Source organism: Amblyomma americanum, chromosome 10, assembly GCF_052857255.1.
Source record: "Amblyomma americanum isolate KBUSLIRL-KWMA chromosome 10, ASM5285725v1, whole genome shotgun sequence".
In the NCBI taxonomy this organism is placed as follows: Eukaryota; Metazoa; Arthropoda; class Arachnida; order Ixodida; family Ixodidae; genus Amblyomma; species Amblyomma americanum.
In genome coordinates this window covers 28885380-28895757 of record NC_135506.1, presented here as the reverse complement: position 1 = coordinate 28895757, position 10378 = coordinate 28885380, and positions in this window count along the sequence as shown.

Here is a 10378-nt window from a genome sequence, read left to right as displayed (position 1 = left end):
AATACCTCCGTTGCCGCTCGCCATCTTCACCATACATTCATTTCTGAGAGAACTGGATTGCAATTTAACACACATTATTAAGTCTAAGAAACAAAGATATCTTCATTAAGCGGGATATAAACATAAACTATCAATGCGTCTGCTGACAACATTTTTCTGAGTACAACTCTGTTCTTTGCATGACAACGAAGCAATATTAGGCGGGTTGTCTAAACCTTATTGAGCTTAGAATGCTGGTAGCGTTGAATCTATCATTGCTAATAATCCACGATTGCTGTTATTACTAACCTGCTCAAATTAACCGCGTTAAACAGTAGTGAATAAGTGCCCATTTGACCGGAAAAGCTTTGTTGGCGAAATACCTTAATCTGACACGGCAAAAGTATCACAAGACAACTACGCGAACAGTGCCTGGAATAATTTTTACTCTACAAAAATGACACCAGTAAAGTATGCGCATCATGACCGTCTAGTGTGAAGTGGTATTCTGTGCTGAGAAATTCATGAAATGCTGAAAAAGAACAACAACTTTGTATTAGAAGATTGATAACCTTTTGTAGAAATTAACAGCTTGAACATTCAATATCGCCTCAAGACACCACTTCAAAATCTGCTCTATAAGATTATTTCGTTGTCTGATCAAAGTAAAAGAAGCTAGTGGGAGTATTTAGAAACGGAAAGCACGCGCGAAAGGGCTGCAAATTAATTAATGAGTGCACAACACTTCATGCGCTGAAATCTAATACTCTCCTAATTACGCATGGTACGCGTAACTACTTTAGCTGTAATGAGAAAGCGAGTGCTTTCAACTCGTTTTTTTTTTCAGCTTAACTTATAACATGGAGCAGTATAGTTGGGCCCTGCTCGTTGCCCTATGTCCCTTTCGACCTGTGCCAAAGTTCACCGAGTGTAGTTTTCTATGTAATAGCAGGTTTAAAGAACACCGGCTATGGCCTAGATTCCCTCAATACATTTTAATGTAACTGGCTGCACGTGAACTGCCATCTATTCTTGCGATAATTTATAAAAAATATTCAAAAGTGGTGCTGTCCCCAGCAGCTTTCTAATGGCAAAGCAATTATGGTACACGATAGCGCGTATAAACGTGGTGGGGGTAGTGGTTTTATTAAACATAATAGTAAAAAGGAAGGAAAAGATTTTTGCTAGCCCCGGCACCTGCCATCGATACTGAAGCACCTGAGCTGGGGCAGCGGAAATAAAGGATAGCAGGCAGAATGGAGAAATGAATTGAAAGAGGTGAGGGGACAGGAAGAGATGATAGGGGGAGAAGTAATATGTACAGTACTCACGGATTGAAATAGGACATTCGGAGCGCTAGCCTTGCAGTGCCACGCAGGCATGTGGTAAACCACAGGCCGGCTGATTGGCTACTGGAAGGAACAATTCTGCTTTGTAGATGTTCTCCCTCTCACGCCATACCACAATGCACCACCTTGGTTCCATGAGCGTCTACGGGCGGCGCTCCATGAAGCGACGGCCACGCGCTCCGAATGTCCTATTTCAATCCGTGAGTACTGTACAAACTATTTACACAATAAGAAATGTGTCCAGGCTGTGAGCGTGATTAGTTCATTTTAGAGGAATTAAATCACACACGCGCACAGCTTTGTGTTGGTTACAACTGGAGTGGGGCGTCCAGTTATTAATCGTTCAAGGTAGAACTCGCGGAGCGTTCGGTCACTGCGTGTAACTACTTGACGGAGAACAGACGGGACGTCAAGCCCGTGTGTTCGAGGAATGCACAGAGGCTCACCAAAGTTCGCTCACGAGTGCGTGCACTGCCCTGCGGCCACAATAGCGTCTTGAGGGAGTCTGGTAGTATGCCTAGCGCCCTATAGGTCGCAAGCATATCGCGACGAGCATCGGCGAACGTGGCACAGTGAAGGAGCAGGTGTTCTAGTGTTTCCACTGTACCGCATCCGCCACACACATCACTCGTCGCGATTCCGTGACGCTCCCGTCGTTCCCCGGGCCACACGCAGCCAATGCGCGCGCGGAGGATCATTTGTAACGTACATTTGTAAATTACTGACCCAAAACAAATTCTTCCCTTTTCCTGTAAAACAATGGAAAATTCATCGTTCAGCGTTTTTGAGATGCGTGCTGAAATTAAGACTCTTAACAACTCAAGAATTCTGCTTTCGCGTTGAGTTTTCAACAGAGCTTGCTTTGATGTAATTCACTGACTGCATTCAACAGTTTTTCAAAGAACATTTCTCAAAGTACGCTTCCTTCGAACAACGCATTCAATGAACGTTTTTTTTTTGGTGGTAGCTGTATTTAGTGATCTTCCAAAAGCAACTGATAAACACAATCATTCCATATTCTTCTTAAAGCTAGAATTCCTGGTAAATTGTGGGCCTACTCTCTAACGCTATTGCGTATTTTCATCACCAGCTCCACTCAGTTTGCTGAAATATCAAGCGGTTTACCTAAACCAATGGCAATTATTGGTGGCGTTGCTCAGGGTTATAATTTAGGTCATCTTTTGTTATTAATTTGCAATAATGATTGGCCTGCGTCCCTAACATCTGAAACTGCGTTCTATCGCTGATGACACTACTGTGTACTTCCTTCAAGTAATAATTAGTGTGACCTGACTATGAAAATATGACCTGAAATATTTAGACGACTGGTAATCAAAGAATGCCAGCGGAAACAAGCCCGATTTTAATTTATTTCTAACGCATGCAACTTGTTCCCTTTTCTCATGCGCACTTCGAAAATCAGAGCACCCTCGTTCTGATTCTGTGACATTCTTTGGCGCGACCTTTAATTCATTTCTCGAATTTAACCTGCCCACCAAGGAATTATTACCAAGCAGTCGGCATTTGACCTGTGAATAGTACTTAGAAGGCTCTGTTATTTTCAGCAAAATATTGTTCGGCAACTTTAATATGCATTCGTTCGGGGTTATCTCAAATACTGTTTATTTCGGCGTAACAGATATCACACCCATCTGTCACCATGGCTATGTTGAACAAGGGCTGAGTCATGCGTCATGACTATTATTGCACTACGTGTAAAACGCTCAGTCTTGCTAGGCTTCAGAAGTCACGATTCATGACTACACATATTTTGTGCAAACTATATACACCTTACATTACGGTACTTTAATGTGCTGATTCATATACATTGCAGAATGCTTGTGTCGTGATTATGACTACGTGCCATGACCATGCATATTTTGTACAAATTGCATAAACCTTACACTGCGTTACTTATAAAGCGCTAGGTTATCATACGCTGCACAGTAACAACGAGTTATAACTTTAACAGGTCACTGTACGGTACGCTTCGCCATTCATTTCCACACTTGTTCGCTTAAAGCCGCCGCGGTGGCTGAGTGGTTATGGCGCTCGGCTTCTGGCCCGAAAGACGCGGGTTCGATCCCGGCCGCGGCGGTCGAATTTCGATGGAGGCGAAATTCTAGAGGCCCGTGTACTGTGCGATGTCCGTGCACGTTAAAAAACCCCAGATGGTCGAAATTTCCGGAGCCCTTCACTACGGCGTCTCTCATAGCCTGAGTCGCTTTGGGACGTTAAACCCCCATAAACCAACCAAACTTGTTCGCTTACGTGTGTTGGGAGATTGTACATTGGTGTTATGACATCCTCCGAATTTCGTGCCTTAGGCGGCGAATGGCGGACGCCGGATTTTGTACTACTGGGGTATTTTCCCATTAATATATAAACTGAAGCCGAATTTAAAAGTCATGCTTGAAATTAAAGTAAAATCATGACCGAAAGAACAGGCAAAGTGTAATATTCTACTCACCGTTCAAAGATCGTTGTTCGAAAGATATAACTCTCAACAAATTCAATAGACGAATTAAAAAATGGCAACCACAGGGGAGTAGCCCCTTTTTAGCAATGATTCCGCGGGCTACAGGCTTCCATACCGCAGTATAAATGTTCCGCATAGGCGTGATGGAAGTAGATCGGTAAAGTGCGCACTCTCGCACTGAGCAATACGCAGCGGCGTTTATTGTTCACCGCAGGGAGGAATCTACGCTATGAAGTGGAACGTGTCCACACACAAAGAGAGAAACAGCAAAGACAAGGGATAAGAAAGCGGAACCAACCGCACCATTGGGAGCCCAGATAACCCCCGCAAATAACCGCCTACTTACGGGCTGAAGCCGTGAGTAGACAGCTCAGCAGTATCAGCTTGAGTTACTGATACTTGTTCAGCCGCAGCTTCTTCCCAGTCTATTGACCTGTACGGAAACCACTTTTGTGAAAATACAATGATTGCTGGTTGGCCAAAGATACATTAATACATTTTTTTTTCAAGCTGGGCAGCAATGTGAAGTCCAGGTAAATATATATTTCGAGCCAAACTTTCGCATAGGCGTGTCAGATATTAAGTTAGACCCTGGCTAGTAAAGTACCCTCGAGATTGAAGGAGTGGGGAAAAGGCTACGCTGCTAGCTTCTATTCTATGCTGTTCTACGTCATAAAAGAAGTGTGGCGTATTACTACACTACACGTGGCGATGTGTGGCCAAGCCTACATTTTAAGCTTCATAGGACCATTCATCATCTATTGTGCGGAAACATGCTTTCGCTAAAAGCCCTGTACCCTGTTCTCGTGCATCAATGCCTTCACACGGACCTAATTAGAAATCCAAAGATTCAATACTGCGACTCATTTCGTGTTCCAGAGCACTCTAAAAGTCGGTGGCTTGGTTGAAAATGAGCTTTCGGATGAGGAGGCGTTGAGGACAGTATACATTGCCAGCCCGTGGCTAACTTGTTTTCCTTCTTTCCAAATGTAATACTGCTGGCCACCGTTTAACGAAGCCATAGAGTCGTTCGACTTACGCGCAGCTCCACAATCCTCCGTAGCCACGATTTAGTCGCGCATTTATTATGGCCGCACGCCGGCCACAGATGTCGCGAGAGCGAGCCATACGAGTTGGCATCTGATTTTTGCCCAAATCAACGCTTTTAAAACGGTCTCAGCGCCCTTAGAAATAATAAACCATCGAGGCAGTTAAAATAGAAACTGGCCTCACGAAGATAAACAAAAAATATATAAGGGGCAGCCTTTGTGTGCAGATGGTCGTTATAAGTCATCTGCTAGCCCGAAATGTAACTGTTCAGCCGCAGTTGACGGCGGGAATTACAGCCTTGCAACAAAGCATTTCTATACTTTGCAGAAATGCGAAATATGAGGCAAGAGCAAACGATGAAGCAAGCTTCAGAATTCCCGGAGATGATCACTGAATGCAAGGATGGAACATAAAAGATAGAAGAGACACTCTCCTCTGCTCGCGGAATGGATTGTAACGCCACGGTCAGGCACTGAGTCCGTCCTATAGCGATATGAGGCTGCTCATGTTGGAGGAAGTTCTTTTTATTATTGTGATGCAACTTTGGAGATAGTTCAAAGGCCACACCGTGAAGATGTTGCCGTCAGGATGCCAGCAAATATTTTGGAGATGTGAAAAAGAAATAGACGATCACCAAACCTGATGCGAGCAGTTGCATTTTCTGTTACGGATTACATAGATGATTGTACTCTAAACCGAGGCTTCACACACGCAACAGAATATTTGTCGTGGATGAAGGTGGGCGGCAGTAGGAGGCGCATCGATACTGGAAAGGCTGGCCAGAATGAAATCGCTCACTGATAACTCAAGAGGAAGTGTCCTACTCTTTGAAGCTAGATCAGGGTGTCTTAGAACGCGAAGCTACAAAAAAAAAATTAACGAAGGTGACGACACATGTGTAATGTGTGGTAAATCGGTAGAGGTGATCGAAAATCTCATTTTCGAATCTCATTGTATCGTCCGCATGTCGATGCAGGCAGAGTCACTCTCGCTGAGGTCCTAGGGTTGAGAGATAACAATGGTCATGTGAATAAATCTGCCATGGAAGTTACCAAAACTGTAACACACGTTGTTGGGCTAGTTGGTGCATTGCGTTAAGAAAATAAACTAGCCAAAAAGACGCGCGCAGGAAAACTGAGCAGATAGGAAATAGGCGGGACTACTAAGTGTTTATTCGAATGTTGGGGGCTCAAATGCAGGGCAGCAATGGGGAAGGGCAGCAAAAAGCGATTGGAAATTTGGTAGCTCAAAAGCAGAGAGGTGACATAGGGTTAGAAGTGTAGGACTGAAAACGTAAAGAAAATGGCGAAGTTTAAGACCAATATATAGCGCAGTTAAATAAAAGTAAAGAAGAAAAGCTCGTTTCAAAAGGGGCCCCCCTATATTCTGTCCATCGATCTATACAGCAACGGCCTGGCTAGGTGGATAGGGTGGAGAGATGAATAGATTGATGGATGGTGGGGCTTCTGAAGGGCAGCTCGCTTCCCTCCTGTGTCCAGGAATTTAATTTCGCCGTCGCTTTTTGTCCCACTGCTGCTTGGACTTCAAATGGCTGAAGGGCTTGTGGAGCTAAGGGGTGGGTGGTGCTTAAGGAGAGTAAACCCTAATGGATGGTTCGTGCAGCGCACTTCTTGAGGCTGTAGGTGGGCGGGTGTGGGGTAGGGAGGTCTATTCTGGTTTGCGGTGGCTGGAAGCCCACTATGTGGGGGTTGCGGTGGCCAAGCTACTGATCGGCCGTGCTTCTCAAAGAGTACACACCTACCGTGCAAAGCTTCACAGAGGCAACTCCGGTAACCTAGATATGTGTAAAAGCACGGAAAGAACACCAACGGAACAATCGAAGGTTAGGATCGATATGACGATCTGGTTGTATTAAGGGACTGGTGAGCGATTTATGGCCGAAACTGTGACCATAGCTCTTCTGCGGAGGAAGGAACTCGGGCATGTCTAACGTCATCAGGAAGAGCACGAGCACCGATATGAAATGGCGCGAAGTTCATCTCTGCACAATAGGATTAGCGATAAAGGAACGACTTGAAAATCACAATTGGTGCAATCCATCAACGACGGTGTCAGGTGATTTAGTCGTGGCGGTGCAGGCGACATCCTGCGCCATGCGGGCGGCGAAAATAGATCCTGATGCCCAGTCCAAGGGCTATGACGTGCGGAGTTAGAAGCGGTGATATGTGGGACTATAAGATACAGAAATCACGCCGTTTTGCCATTGTGCCACGTTTTAAGCGTTTGCTGCAGTTAGTTCAGCGGAAATAACCATACATACTATTGTACTTTTTTGATCACCAGTAACATACTGCGCTACCGAGGCATGCTCTAGGAAGCCGGCGCATGCTGTTCGAACAAGCAATAAAAAGCAGAAACTCTTTTCCTAATGAACTTGTCTAATGATTTGATTCAGTTCTGTGGGGATTAACGTCCCAAAACGACTCAGGCTATGAGGGGCCACGTGGTGGAAGCCTTGGGATTAACTTCGACCACAGGGTTTTTTTTAACATGCACTGACATAGCACAGCACACGGGTCTCTGCATTTCGCCTCCATTGAAATTCGACCGCCATGGCCGGGATTGAGCCCACCTCTTCCGGTGAGCAGCTCAGCACCATAACCACTGAGCCTTTGCGTCGGCCGAACTTGATTAAGGAGTATTTATGAATTACAGTTTGCAAGGTAAAATTGCGAATTCTGGGGTTTACAGTCTCGGAGCCAAACATGGGCTATGAGGGACACAGTAGTTGAATGCCCCGGTTCAATTTAGGAAGCCGGGATTCTTTAACGTGCGCTAACATCGCACAGCCCCGACGCAAAGTTTGTAGTCTTCTATGTTAGGGTTGAGGTATGCTATAACTTGGGATGCATGGAAGGCGGAATCGAGAAATGAAAAAATCATGCGGAATACCCAAGTTTTTGTTGTGACTATATAATTGCTACTCCGTACCTTTTTCCAGTGCGATGGTATTGGCATTTGCAACCTTAATTTATCACTGGTACTTGATGTCTTTTAGACCTGTTTGATGCATGTCGATAAGGCGCCACTTGAACTGAGGCGCCGAGTTCGTCCAGATAAATGTGTCAACATTTTCTGTGTTGGCAGGGAATGCCTTGAAGAAAAAAAACCCGACGAATAGAAAAACTGAAGTGTTGCTCGGCAAAATGAGGACAAAGTGCGTCGAACTGTTGGGAGGCATATGAGCCTGATAGCAGTGCTTGCTTGTGCCATAGGCCTCTTCGCTGTTGTAAACACCGGCCGACGTCTTTTTTTTTACTTCCGCTTCGACTGACATCCCAGTTTCAATTTATGCCTTGAATAAAACACTAGGATCTAAAATCTAACATCCCGACAACGCGGCATAGACAGAGGATGGTGCTGTATTGTTATGAACAAAACGTATTCAAATTTACAGACTCCTCATGCTTCTCCTGCACGTGCCTTAGTGTTTTTGTCCTTGGAACAAGCTGGACATGCTGGTTGCACTACTTGCTATGATGTCTGGCTAAGAACATGAGATAGCGTAATAAGGAAATAATTTCAGCAGTCAATTGCTACCACTTATAAAATAGAGTAATCAGAAAACGTGGAATATCTTTCGCTGTTTGATTTTTACCTATTGGACTCTTGAGATAAGTATTGTATCGCTTGAGTTGAACTTTATGTTTTAAGAGACATATTGGAAAAGTAAGGGCCGTTGTGTCATTAAAAAAAACTATTTTTGTAAGTATAAGTATTTATTTACAAATTTAGTTTTCTACATTCCTACTTCATTTTTTACATAAACGCCGTTAACTTCTAAGCCTTTTTCGTAAGGTTACACTAGCTTCTTCATAGAAGTTCGCCGCCTGGGCACTGCACCAGAACGGGAGTCTTTATTTATTTATTTATTTATACAAAATGCCCCTAAAGACCCTCAATTTGGGGATATTACATAAAGGGGGGGGGGTACAGGCAAGTAATTAAAAGAAATAAATAAACAAGCCAAAAAATTCAAGAAACTACAATAAAAAAACAGATAAAAGCAAATGAATCATTGGAATAAAAATACAAAACCGACCAAATGAAGCACTGAAGCATAAATGGCAAGAAACAGAAACATTAGCAGAGTAAAGTTAATGCAAGTTATACAATGTCTGTCCACAACGGCATGAAAATAAAACATCGAAAATACTCAATAACAGAAATAAAGGACAAAAACCTAATGGACACGTAAGTCAACAATTACTAGAAGATGTTACGCAGAAGTAGTGGCAGATATTAGTTTAGCGACTCCTTCCTCTTGAGTTCCTCGCCGTCGTAAATCGTTATTCATAAAGCCACTCACTGTTTAAAGTGCAAGTAGAGGAAGCACTCGTTATGTGCAAGGTGGGGACTATAGAGAGGGTGATCAAAAAGTTCCCAACCAAAATCCTGAATATTCTCCTTGCTTCGAGCAGCGGCGTGGGGAAGCGCGTTGCAATGGATGAGGAAAATTCTAGACGACAATTTCTCGCTCCATCGATTTGGATGACATGTCTCTTCTTTGAGCTTCGCAGTACGCGGCAGCTGAAAATGTGTTCCCTCGGTTCATTAAATCAACAACAAAAAAGCGCCATTTTCGTCCCAAAAAACGGTAGCCATCTTTTTGCGACTCGACTAACGAGATTGCTCGTTTTTTTTTTCGGTTTCGGTGATGTTGAATGGCACCACTGCATTGCTCACGTTGGTGCAGCAGGATATCAACGTCTCGTCACCTGTAACAACAACTCTTGATGCATTTCGGGAGCTGATGAACCTTTTCCACGCAAAAATCCAATCACAGCAACCATTTCACGACTGGCGGGAGCAATAATTTTCGCGGACATTGTTGTCTTTTTTCAGCGACTGGAAAACAACTACTAAATTATAACCACATCATAACAATAAGTTCAGTGAATTCGGAAATAATCAATAGATGGCGTTATATCCTTAGAACTTTGTTCTGAACCGATAATATTTAATTATAAGCAGACGGAACTTACTTTTCGAATACGCCTTGTATCTCCGTGGTCCAACTTCCCGTACTATTTTATTTCACCAGTGCCATCTCTATTTTTTCGCTGAAAGTTGCCTTGATCGCTTCGGAATGGGAGCCTTTGCAACACCAATGCATTCAGTTGCCGCGAGGTAGCGCTAGCCAAGTGGAGTGACTGTGAGGGACCGGTGTGACTCCGGGATCGGCTGGTCCCCACCGATGGTACACCTGCATTAGCACCTGCCTTGTGCCACTGCGCCACTGCTCGCCTGCCCATCGGGTGGCTTATTTGCCAAGGTGTTGTCGGTGGCCAGGTCAGCAATGGTGCAGTGGCACAAGGCAGGTGCTTAGGCAAGTGTTGCCATGTCCTCCTTTCTCTTTTGAATGAAAGAACATACACGCGAAAAACCACATTAACCTAGCAGAGCAGCGCAGGGCAGCACAGAAACACATCATGCTAGCTCACTAAGGTGGCAGTCTGGGCATGTTGGTGATTCATGATGGAAATGTACAGCGCAAATA